The following is a 14,377-nucleotide window of genomic DNA, read 5'->3' as shown; positions in this document are numbered from 1 at the left end:
ATACACATGGATGAAAGCTTGGTCGCGCAAAGGAAGCATATGAAACGCTCAAAATTTTCTTATGAAGTAGCATATTTGCGCGGGTACCCTCGCAAACTTTGCGCGGATGGGGAGCAGCTGCGCGCATACATCAGAATGCAACTCGTGTGGGGGTAATTTGAGCTCGGATTTTGCGCGGGTAGGGTTGGGTCGCGCAACGTTTATGCCGGTACCCGCACAAGTTGCAGATTTTGACATTTTTTTTGCAATTTTTCGCTCCACAAGCTCCGGTTTTCTTCCATACTTTACTAAGATCATTGCTAAACCTCAAGATGCTTATTTTTGACCAACTTCAAGCCTAGAAACATCAAAACTTCAAGCGGAGATTATTTATTTACAATGCATTTATTTAACGTATTTGCCAAGACATAGCCCCGCTTCCATCAACCTTCGTAAATCGGAGTTTCCAATGTTACGTTGTCGAATTCTCTCGTGTCAAAGCCTTCATAAAATGGTCTCAAACGGTGCCCATTCACTTTGAATATTTGATTTGTTTCCAAACTCTTAATTTCAACCGCACCGTGATTAAATAGTTTTATAACAATAAAAGGTTCGTGCCATCGAGATCGCAATTTTCCCGGGAATATCTTTAAGCGTGAATGATAAAGAAGAACTTCTTGACCCGAAATAAAGTGTTTTTGGGTTATGTGCTTGTCATGAAATGCCTTTTTCTTCTCTTTGCATCTTTTGAACCTTTTAATTATCTTCTTCTTGACCACTTCCATCAATGGAGGACTCAATCTTCTTAGAGCCTCTCTCTTAGGCTTGCAATCATCTTCCATGAGAATCTTGTGTGTACATACATTAGGGATTATATTGTTTATTGGCTTAATCACATCAACCCGGTACAATGGAGAAACGTTGCTAGGGTACCTCATTGCTTCAAAGATGTTGAAGTGAATGGTCTGTCCATCAAACTCCATAGTAATTTTCCCTTTATGGACACCAATGATCGTGTGAGCGGTATTCATGAAAGGTCTTCCAAAGAGGATCATAGATGATTTGGAAGGAGTCTTCTCTTCAAGATCGATGACATAAAAATCCGCAGGAAAAACAAGGTGATTAACTTATACTAACACATCCTCCAACACTCCTCTTGGAGATACACTTGATTTTTCCGCTAATTGAATGATTACTCCGGTTTCTTCCAAAGGTCCAACATTGAGATATTGAAAAATCGAGTATGGCATCACATTGATCGAGGTTCCAAGGTCTAACATGGCACTTTCGACATGCAAATCACCAATGGTACAAGGGATAGCAAATATTCATGGATCCTTGCATTTGGGAGGTAACTTCTTTTGGATAACCGCAGACACGTTTGCATTGACTTGAATCTTTTTATTTGCCTTGAATTTCCTCTTCTTTGTGCACAAATCCTTGAGAAATTTTGCATAACTTGGAATTTGCTTAATAGCATTCAATAGTGGAATGTTGATTTGGACCTTGCGGAAAGTTTCAAAGAATTCATTTTCTTCCTCGTTTTTCTTTGAAGCGGCTAACCGGGAAGGGAAGGGTGGTGGTACGACTAATGTCTTGATGGTCTTGTTGGAAGATTCGGGTTGCTCAATATTTTTCACAACCGGTTCCTTTGGAGGAACGACCACCCTTGAAGGTTCAACAATAATAACCTTATCATCTTCTTCTCTTGAAAATCTTTTTGGGTTGCTTTCTGCAAGTGTTTTCCCACTTTTCAAGGTTATTGCACTCACATTTGGATTCTTCTCAGTTTGAGATGGAAGTTTACCCCTTTGTACTATCTTGTTGAGAGCGGTGGCCAAGTCTCTAATTTGTGCTTGAATGTTGGAGAAGGTGTTCTTGGTCTCTTGTTGAAATTGGGTTTGGCTTTGAGCAAGAGAAGTAACGAGTTCTTGAAGACTCATTTGATGGTTACCACTTGATTGACCTTGTTGATGAGGTCGTTGGTAATGTGGAGGGGGTGAGATGTTTGGGAATATGGAGGTTTTTGTGATGGGTATTGAGAAAATTGGGGTCTCATCATAACATGTGGTGGGTTTTGCTTTGGTGGGTATGGGTTGGTTGCGTTATTCCTCCAATTTGGGTTGTAGTTGTTTTGAAGGCCCATGGGTCTTGGTTGACCTTGATATCCTCCCATTGCGTTAACATCCTCCGGTTCACTACCAAGTGAAGGACACTTATCCGTATAATGCCCCGTCATTGCACAAATACCACACACCATTAATTGTTGACCACATCCCACCACCATTTGACTTAACACATTGGTCAAATCTAAGAGCTTTGATTCCAAGTGTTGGGTGTTGCTAACTTCACCAACCACTTGTGGAGAATTTCTCTTCATTTCATTTCGGGTCCCAAAGTTCCTTTGATTTTGAGAAATGGTTCCAAAAAGTGATCTTATCTCTTGAGGCGTCTTGTTGAAGATGTCACCACCACTTGAAGCATCAATCATCCTTCGATCTTTTTCATTCATACCCTCATAAAATTATTGAAGAAGTAGTTGTTCGGGTATGTTGTGTTGAGGGAAACTTGTACACAAACTGTTGAATCGATCCCAAAATTCATGAAAAGTCTCATTCTCCCCTTGACGAATCCCCAAAATGTCGCTCCTTTGGCTTGATATTCGAGAAGTGGGATAGAACTTGCTATTGAAGGATTTGAGTAACTCTTCCCATGTGTGAATAGATCCCGGTGGTAAGTTGAATAACCACTCTCTTGCTTTATCTTCCAAGGTGAGCGGGAAGGCGGTTAACTTGAAATCATCCAATGTCACATGTTCGGGCAACATGCTAACACATATCATATGAAAGGACTTCAAATGCCTCTAAGGATCTTCTCTATCCAACCCATGAAACTTGGTGAGTTGATGTATGAAACTTGACTTCAATTCAATCCCTCGGTGGTTTGCGGGATAAACAATACCAAGGGGTGTGTGAGTAACATCCGTCTCCATCACTTGTCGAAGTGTCAACTCTTGAGGAGGATTAGGTGGATTGGGGTTATTGGGATATTGGTGCATGTAATTGGGAGGTTGTTGGTAAGGTGGGTATGGGTATTGATGGTGATTGTACATTTGTGGTGGATAAGGTTGGTAGTTAGGGTATTGGTTGTAGGGAGGTTGTTGTTGTGGGTACATCGGGTTTTGGTACATTGGAGGGGGTTGGTAATTGGGTTGATTTGTGTAATATACTTGTTGAACTTGAAAAGCATTGTTTTGAGGTTGGTTGTTTTGGTGGAAGTGTTGGTTTTGTGGTTGTAGTGGTTGATAATTGGGTTGGTTTTGAGGAGGGGCTTGATTCCAAGGTGGCATATCAATGAGAGGTTCTTGTTGTTGTTGTCTTGGTTGTTGCGGTGGGGTATTGGCATCTTGATTGTTTGGGTTTGGGTTGGGATTGTGAGGTGGAGTGTGATTCATGGCTATGTAGTTTTCAAACGGAATGTCTTCAAAGGAATGACCAACAATTGGAGAACTCGGCTCGGTGTCGGTATCACTTAAAGTATGAACTTGGTCTTCTATGTTGATTAGTGGAGAAGATGAAGAAGCTTGAACGAGTTGTTGTTGCTTTGCTTGTTTGGCTAACTTTTTCAACCTTTTTTCTTCTTTTTCAATCTCCGGATTGTAGAGTAGTTCACCGGTTCTTGTAGACCTAGGCATAAACAATCAAATAACAATAACCAATTTCCCTGGTAACGGCACCAAAACTTGGTGGGATGTCAAGTCCACCAAGCAAATTACACCCTTTGTTTGCAAATAAAACGTAATATAATGGTAAAAAGGGGTATCGATCCTCGGGGAAATGGTTGTATTCAATCACCAATGCAATCCAATAGAACTAGTGTATATAAGTTAACTAACTACAATTAAACTAAAAGGGGGGTGTTGTGATTGCTTGAAAACTAAAAGACTTGAATAACTAAAAAGCTTGCAATTAAGCAAGATGATGAGATGTTCAAATATTTGTGAGAATTGGTTAACCAAGACAATTCAACACAATTAACATTTGTGTGTTTATCATTAGGATTCAATATGAAGCTTATCATTCATCCCAAATTGGTTATAACAATCATGAGGCATGATATGCCAAGATTCCTTATACGTAGTATGGAGGTTGGGGAAGCCCACAACACACCTTATTAATCAAAATCAAAGATCCAATTGAAGCAATTGAACCCAAGAAGTTGATTAGCCTTAAGAATGAAGGAATCCCCAATTCCTAGAGGATGTCAATGCTTACACATCCATAAAGGAGTTATGATTTATAAGCTAGAGATGATTTCTACCATCATAAAGCCCTTGTTCTAAGTAAATTCAATGATTTAATGCTAAACCAAAGAAATAAACCAACAATTGCTTATTCAAGTACCAAACTCATCATCAAAGCATTAAACAAGCATAGGAAATATGAACTAGAATCATAGACATAAGATAATTGATAAATAAACATGAATCCTTCAAAAACCCACAAACATTCAAAGGTTTTAGCGAAGGCTAACCAAAATAGAGAAATTAGCCACTCATGGCAATAGAATAACAATCACAAAAGTCTAATTGCATAAAGAAACTACCAATAACTTGGAAAGATGAAAAGAAATGAGTCTCAAGCTCCAAAATCGCCTTCTTCTGGTCTCTAATGGTGTAAAATCAAAGTGATAGCTGATAGATCCCCTCCCCCAAGGTAATGGCAATCCAAATGACCAAAATGCCCAAAACTGGGCAGTTACGCGGGTACCCGCGCAAGTGCTGCTGGAAGGCTATTGGCTCATTTTTCCTCCACTAACCATCTCATTACCAAAGATTCTCTTGGTCCCCTCCATATCCGACATGAGTCAAACTAACCAATCATCTTCTAGCTTCAAATATGGATGCTCTAAGCCCAAAATAAAAGTCCATGACCCATCTTCACAACCCCACTTCATCCAAGTCTTTAGCCTTTTTAAGCCCAAATCTCCTTTAGTGGATCCGTAAAGCCCAATAATGCATCAAGAAGCCCACTAAGCCCAACTTCAGTTAAACCGCAACCGCAATGAGCTCCAAAACCCTGCAAAATACCTCATGCAACATAAAAAGTCCCCGATACGATCCATGATAAAGAAAAATAAAGAATATACAATGCAATACTAATAAAAAGAGCTAAAAATACTAAAATAAACTAATAAAAATAAGGAAATAAAATAAGCTATATATATATATATATATATATATATATATATATATATATATATATATATATATATATAGAGAGAGAGAGAGAGAGAGAGAGATAGTTAGGTTCAGGTATTTAAACTAATTATTGTACATATATCGTATGCTATGAGAATGATAAAGAAAATATGTTGTTTGATAATATCAATACGTTCAATCTTACATAACTATTGTCATTAACACACATTCTCACTAATTAAATCGTCTATAAGATTATTATACACTTATTATTATTATTCTCATTTCTGTCAGAATGTTTTATTGTGTCGTATTCTGTCCGAATGAAAATGAGTGAAAAACGATATATGAAAACAAAAAAAAATAATAATTAACGAGAATGCATGAAATTGACGATATTCTTGTAAGGTTAAACGTATTCGCATTGCTAAACAAATTATTTTGTTAGTAATTCTCATAACATACGATAGATATACAATAATTAGTTTGAATAGAATAACCTAAGCCTATATATATATATATATATATATATATATATATATATATATATATATATATATATATATATATATATATATATATATATATAATTTCAACAATAACATCTTTTTCTTATAATCATGTTTCTTTTGTTAAAGGTGGTAAACTTATGCCGTAAAATGCATGAAATGGAAATCTTGGACAGTATCACACTACAAACCAATATGATTATATAAATCGACACCACAACAATAGCAAAAGCTACAAAGTCGGATTATATGCATACCTTTAAAAAAATAACCAGTATATAAATACCTAAAACCTATTTCCATCATTAAAAAACAAATACATTTTTAAAAAATATTCCCAAATAAAAACAAATGTATTTTTTTTAATATGATGATGTAAACAAGAAAGAATAGTCAAAATACATGACATGTGCCATTGCTTTCATACAAAAAAGAACAAATTAATATTTCTGGCTGTGATTGTTTAACCTAACAAGAAAATTATCACAGTTTTCCATCATATAATTTATTTCTAAATGGTCAACAACTCATATTCATACCAATACTACGATTAATATCTAAAGGATAATGTGTATGTTTGACTTACGAACTTATTTTTCCATAAAATGATAGAATAAAAAAATCAAATATATTTCTATCTTTTCTTCCTACTAATCTTCGTACTAACTAGATTAAGATAAATGTCAATAAAGAGACTAAGAAAGAAAATTGATGAATTTCACATGTTATTGTTTTATAGGAGTGAAAAGATAAATAAAAACAAAAAGTATGCGGATATTAAAACGGGTTTGTTCAATGACAACGATGACCTAGTTCTAACAAAGATATAAACCGAGTTCCAACACCGCAATTCTTTCGAAACTACCCATTTTCTCTAGACATCGTTAACTGTCTCATTAACTTTTTAGTGATAATTTGTTAAAGCGATTAAAATTGGGTGTTGGTAAATAAACTTTTAGAACATGTGTTTGGTGGGCCCCACACACATGATTAGAGGTTCATTTAAAATATAACTTAAATTTTTTTATTGTAATCTTTGATCTTTTGTAAATAAAACGATGATCATATCTTTGAAGTTTATTCACTGAATTTCATATTTGATTTCGTAAATTTACTTATCAATATGCATTTCTGGTCATTATTTTATTGAGAGATTCAAATATCTAAACATATTATTTATAGAACTAAGCCATCCTTTATGAGATCTAAAATGATAAACAACATTCCTCTTAATTTCTCATTTCTACCTAAATAAGTAATTACAAAAACAGATTAACTTTACTTAATTAACTAGCTACCACAAAACATTGTCATACTTCAACAACTATGATTTTGATGGCAATGAATATGATGTTCCCTCTACTTCATTGAAAACTAGCTAAAGTTTGAGGTGAACTTACAATTGATATGAAATTCGTGTCAATCATAATATTATGAACTTACAATTGACGTGAGATTTGTTAGCATCTATATCTTAGGACCACCAGTATTCTTCCAATTCAATAAATCTATTCAAGTTTAGGAACAATCAAATTTTTTCAAATTTTTAAGCACCAATGTCGATCCGGTCCTAGTTTTTTTTAATCATTGAATATAATAGAGCGATATATAATACAACCCCTTTAATAAGGACATTTGAGATGCCAATTATATTTATCATATATATGTATAATGTGCGAGAATAAAATTATGTAGTAATATTGACAGATGTATTTTGTTAAAAACAAATAAGTTGTTATAATAAGCAGGGTCGGCCCTGACATTTTGGAGGTCCAGTACGAGTTATATATTTTGGGCCTTATAATTGTTTTTAAGTCAAGTATAATATATAAAAAAAGGCGCATATCTTTTATTCCAACAACTAACAGTTATTTTTTATTGTAGAAGACAAATAAAAGTATGACTTCAAATATTTCAAGGTAAAAACAGTTATCGAGTGATGTCTTTTAGATTCGTACTTCTCAATTACAAATAGCATATCAAACTATATAAAAAAATGAAATAAGGAAATTAAAGGAAATCGAAACCATATAATAAATATCAAATACACTTTATGAATGTTATTTCATAATAAAATAGACATTTAGAACTCAAAATGTAATTACAGATACTAAATTTTTAATAATACTTGGTGAACAATTAGCAATTTTATTGAAAAAAGGTAAATGTAGAACAGAATACTAGCATCCATTACCAAAAGTAAATACAACACAATATGTAGAACAGAATACTAGCATCCATTACCAAAAGTAAATACAACACAATATTAGAAACAACATTTAGCTTTTTGCACTGAGATAATTACATCAATAGATATTATAACAAAAATGGAAACTGATAAAGACAAATTACATCAATAGATATTATAACAAAAAAACGAAACTGATAAGAAAAATAGAAGGAGTCGAAATAACACAGCACAAACTTGTTTGCATAGTGTGTAGGCCAACAAAAACCTGAAGTCGGAGAGAGTATGTATGTTGAAGAAAATGATAATAATGATTTATTTGAGCTAGCGACAATTCGCTTCCTGAAATTTTTTATTCCATGTTTGCTTTTGTGATTTTGCTTCCCTAACTTCTCACCTCATACTAGAGTCGTATTGTTGCTTCTAGTTTTTGAGAAGTAAGAAGTAACAAAATATAAGAAAGAAGAAAGAAGTAAGAACTCAAAGTTTCTGATTTGCTTATGATTTTCGAGAAAGAGGTGATTGGGACCAAATTGATTTCTTCTTACTTTGAATAAATATTGAGATCGTTGGTTCCAAGGATCGTAAACGATTCACTACCCAATAGCCATCATTACTTTTTTCTCCATGCGTAAATCGTAATCAACGACAAGGAAGGAACCGAATCGTTTTTTTCCCAAATTTTGGATTTCCCACTACTACTCACATGCGCCGCACGATATTGGAAGCTAATAACACAAAACCTAATCTCATTTGGGCCAAAATTAAAATCAAGGCTAATACTTTAACCATTTTTTGGGCCCTATACCTTAGTGGGCCCTGTTCATAGGAACCTTTTGAACACCCCTTGGGCCGGCACTGTGTTACATAAACATACATGTCATCTTTGCTATCAAAAACTTAATAGGAAAATAGAATCCCAACAAAAACCATTCAACTAGACCAAAATTATATAGCCCCCCGGTAGAACTACCATTAATTTCAATCTAATGACAAAAGTAAAAAACAAAACGCAATTTACTATAAGAACAATTTCAACTTTCTAGCTTGACCTTTGTTTTGCTCCATTACTGCTTCCATTGGGTTGTTGCTTTTCAATAACCGAGTATGATGTCCATGTAACTAGCACACACAGTCGTATCAACTCATCCTATAAAGCGACACATTGAGTCCTTCAAATGGAAGAACCATGGTTAGGTTCAGAATAAGAAGAAGATGTGCCTAATCTATAGAATAAACTGAAATTACCTTAAATGGACACGAAAAGAAGTGTCTACTTATATTGAGTGAGGTCCCTAATGTACATACTACTACTAATATTCCATATAAGCACAAGGCCATTATTAGGTCTTCGGATGGGTTGAAGAGTAAGACATTATCATTATCAAAGGCGGCAAAGTTAGGAAAAAAAAAAAACAAAACAAAAAACAAAACAAGGTTTTTAATATAAAGTAGGAGAGAGATGATAAGCGAAAAAAATGAATTTCTCTTCGTGTGAGAGGCACGCAAAGCCACTAACGGTTGAAAAATAAGCAAGAGTTACAATACGAAACCAAATACATAATGAACCATAATCTTAAGGACATTTTTTTTGCAAAAAAAATGTTAAAATACTCTTTTGTTGCTCATTAAATAGTATATATACATGTATTAGATGTTGATAATTTTAATAACTTAATCTATGAATGAGGAAGCTTTTTAAGGCCAGACCTTCAAACTCGAATCTGAATAAAAGAATAATAAGAGAAGGAGATTGTGTACCTGCTTCCATTGAAGCTTTTGGATCTGAAGAACAAGCTTGGTTTTCCAGTTGATCTCAAGACAACTCCAAGACCCCTTAGCAATCAGAAAAAAACGAATTTGTGAATTAATTTCGTCCTCTTGGATTTGCTCCTCATCACATATATTTATAGATGGAGATAAACCCTAATGTGAGAGATGGAAGGGATCTTGAGGATCTTGAGTCAAACCGGGAACTCAAGCCACAAATGGTAAGTGAATATCGGTCCATCAACAATCTTATACACTTGCCATAATATTTTGGATTTAAATGATAACAATATATATGTTCATTTATAGAATGGTCCATGATTTTCTAACAATCTCCCACTGGCCCATGAATTTATAAATGTACATATAACCATATTAGCGCTTTAATGTATGTTATCATGATATTGGTACCCTTAAACAGTCTTGTCCATTAATCATAATTGTATAGGATCAATGCGGTCTTTGTTACAATTTACGTAACTAAACCATCAATGGTCACATATATAAGTATAACTAACGACATAGATTAAACATAATGCGTGGTTACAAAATCAAAATTGATTTCTAACGAGTTCCTCTTTAACTTGAAATGAGATCAAACTTCAAATAAGTGCAACTAATAATGGAATTAACCGAATTCTTAAGTCTGTACAGAAAAACATAATTGTTCTTAAACCAAAATAAAGCACCCAAAAATAAATTGTAAAACTCCCACTAAAACAAAATATCATCAATATTTATCACACCCATGTGTGTAGTATGCTCATGAAAGACCTTGGGAGGTAATCCCTTCGTGAGCGGATCCGCTATCATGGAGTTTGTCCCGATGTGCTCTATTGCGATTTTTCCATTTTGCACTCTTTCTTTAACAATCAGAAACTTAATGTCAATGTGCCTTAACTTTGTAGAACTTCTGTTGTTGTTGGAATACAACACTGCCGACTTATTGTCACAATACAACTTTAGTGGTCTTTCAACACCAATAATACGCAGCCCCGTGACTAAGTTCCGCAGCCATATTGCATGATCTGATGCCTCGAAACATGCTACAAATTCTGCCGCCATGGTGGAAGAAGTTACTAAAGTTTGTTTAGCACTCTTCCATGAAATAGCTCCTCCTGCTAATAAGTAAATGTAGCCTGATGTAGATCGATAACTGTCTTGGCATCCAGCAAAATCAGAATCAGAATACCCAATGATCTCCAAAACATCTGATTTCCTATATGTGAGCATGTAGTCTTTTGTTCTCTGTAGATATCTCAAAACCCGTTTGGCTGCTTTCCAATGGTCCATACCTGGGTTGCTTAGATATCTTCCCAACATCCCTACAATGAAAGATATGTCGGGACGTGTGCACACTTGAGCATACATAAGACTCCCAACAACCGATGCATAAGGAATCTTCTGCATCTCTTTAAATTCAAGGTCATTTTTAGGGCATTGATCGAGACTGAATTTGTCTCCTTTCGAAATAGGGTGTCTCCTGGTTTGCAGTTTTGCATGCCAAATCTTTCAAGGATCTTTTCAATATAGCTCTTTTGTGATAATCCTAGAATTCCACGAGATCTGTCTCGTTGAATTTGGATTCCTAATACAAATGAGGCGTCCCCAAGATCTTTCATCTCAAAATGATTTGAAAGAAATTTCTTGGTCTCATATAAGACCCCTAAATCATTGGTGGCAAGTAATATATCATCAACATACAAGACCAGAAAGATGTATTTACTCCCACTGAACTTGTGATATGCACAATCATCTACTATATTTGCCTCAAAACCAAATGAGACAACGATTTGATGAAACTTGTGGTACCACTGACGGGCGGCTTGCTTGAGTCCATAGATAGATTTATTTAGTTTGCAAACCATTTCCTTTGAGTCTTTCGATACGAAGTTTTCTGGTTGCACCATATATATAGTTTCATCAATGTCACCATTGAGAAATGTTGTCTTAACATCCATCTGATGTAACTCAAGATTGTAATGTGCGACTAGTGCCATGATCAACCTAAAAGAATCTTTTGATGAAATCGGAGAGAATGTCTCTTTAAAATCAATTCCTTCCTTTTGAGTATAGCCCTTAGCTACAAGACGTGCCTTATGTCTTTCCACATTACCTTTTGAATCCCTTTTGGTCTTAAAAATCCATTTGCAACCAATAGGCTTTGTACCTTCAGGTAATGGAACAAGTTCCCAAACTTTATTGTCTTGCATGGACTTATAATCCTCGTTCATGGCATCAATCCACTTTTGAGAATTTGAACTTTGCATGGCCTGAAAGAAGTTGATTGGATCATTTTCAATCATTCCATCTGGTTCTTCATTTTCTTGGAGATATACATGGAAATCCAAAGGGATTGCACTTCTCTTTTCTCTAGTGGATCTCCTAAGTTGAGGTTGTTGAGGTTGTTCATTATGAACAAGAGAGTGAATAACATTGTCTTGTTGAGGTTCCTGAATTACTTCTTCTCCGACAGGCACATTAATTTGTGTATCGTCAAAAGTAACAGTAGGAATCGAGATTGATTCCTCCTCAAAGACAATGTCTCTAACCTTATTTCTCCCCCCAAACTCAACATCCTCAAAAAACGTTGCAGTTCCTGTTTCAAAAATTGATTTTGTTGCAGGATCATAAAACTTATAACCCCTGGATCGTTCAGAATAGCCAATGAAGTAGCTGCTAACGGTTTTGGAGTCCAATTTCTTTTCATTCGGCCTATAAGGCCTTGCCTCAGCTGGACATCCCCAAATACGAAGATGAGTTAAACAAGGCTTTTTCCCTGTCCAAAGCTCATAAGGTGTTTTAACAGCTGCTTTAGTTGGTACTCTATTAAGAATGTAAGCTGCAGTCTTAAGTGCTTCACCCCATAGTGACTCTGGTAAAGTAGAATGACTTATCATACTCCTTACCATATCCTTAAGAGTTCTGTTGCGTCTTTCAGATACACCATTCATGCTAGGCGAACCTGACATTGTGTATTGTGGGACGATTCCACATTCCTCTAGGAATTTAGAAAAAGGTCCTGGACGTTGTTCACCCGATCCGTCATATCTACCATAGTACACACCACCACGGTCAGATCTAACACATTTAATCTTTTTATTAAGTTGGTTCTCAACTTCAAGTTTAAAAGATTTGAACACTTCCAGTGACTAAGATTTTTCATGAATAAGATATAGATACCCATAACGTGAGTAATCGTCTATGAATGATATAAAATATTGTTGACCATTCCAAGAAGTCGAAGGGAATAGTCCACAAATATCTGTATGTATCAATTCTAAGACATCTGAAGACCTAGTGGCATCTAATCTTTTGGTTTTTGTCTGTTTTCATTTGATGCATTCAACACAAATTTTCAAATCTGTGAAGTTGAGGTTACTTAACACTCCATTTGTCACAAGCCTATCAATTCTCATTTTTGAGATATGGCCTAAGCGTTTGTGCCATAGTGTTGCTGAATTTTCATTATTTAATTTTCGCTTAGTACCACGTGAATCCACGTGCAAGGTTTCATTATATGAAGTAACAATATCAAGCATATATAACTTATCACAATACGTTAGAGAACCAGTACCGATAACATTTGAATTTAAAGACAAACTAAATTCACCATTTCCAAAAGAACAATAATAACCAGATTTATCCAATTTAGAAACAGAAACCAAATTGCGTCTAAAAGACGGTACAATGCAAGTGTCTTGAAAATCCAAATAAAAACCAGTATCTAGTAATAAACGAAATGTGCCAACTGCTTTGACTTCAACCTGCTTGCCATCACCCACATAGATGTATCTTTCAGCATCATTTGGTTTTCGGTAGTTCAGGCAACCCTGCATAGAAATACTTACGTGAGTAGTAGCACCAGAGTCTATCCACCAAGTATTTCTAGGTACAGAAACTAAATTAATTTCAGAACAGACCAAAGCACGAATTATACCTTTCTTAACTCGCCAAGCGTGGTATTTTGGACAATTCGGCTTCAAATGACCAGGTTCTTGACAAAAGAAGCATTTAGGAGGTCCCGATTCCTTTTTCTTTTGATCATTACCTAAATGTTGTTTCTTTTGCACTGGTCCCTTAGTAGCAGCTTCTTTTCTCTTTCTTTTGCCGTTACCTTTAGAAGTACTAGCAAAATGAGCACTCTCAGTTGTTTCCTGCTTCATCCTTTCTTCTTCTTGCACACAAAAGGAAATGAGCTCATTAAGAGTCCATTTGTCCCTTTAGCAGTTGTAACTGACCTTGAACTGGTTAAATTGTGCATGAAGAGAAAGCAACACCAAATGAACTAGAAAATCATCAGAAATTTCTAGTTTCAATGCCTTAAGTTTTGAAGCAAGATGAGACATTTCCATGATGTGCTCCTTTATGTTTCCTTTGCCTTTATACTTCATTGAAATCATCTTTTGCAAAAAAGTACTTGTTTCAGCCTTATCATTTTTTGCAAAACGTTGTTCAATTTCAGCAGGAAAATCTTTAGCATTAATAGACTGCTCATTTGCACCTCTAAAAGCTTATGGAGCGTCGCGCTTAATGATCATTAGACTCATGCGAATTGAGCGATCCCATTTTTCACCATCCCTTTTGTTCTCCACTGAACTTGTGGCGGTAAGGATGGGTTGCCCAATCCGAAGTGCAAGGTCAAGATCCATGCAGCCGAGAACTAACATAATGTTCTCTTTCCATTCCTTAAAGTTAGTCCCATTAAGGACTGGAATGTGATTCAAGTTG

Source organism: Lactuca virosa, chromosome 2, assembly GCF_052849685.1.
Source record: "Lactuca virosa cultivar CGN04683 chromosome 2, Lactuca_virosa_CGN04683_v6, whole genome shotgun sequence".
Classification (NCBI taxonomy): Eukaryota; Viridiplantae; Streptophyta; class Magnoliopsida; order Asterales; family Asteraceae; genus Lactuca; species Lactuca virosa.
Note: the sequence above shows the minus strand (reverse complement) of the source record.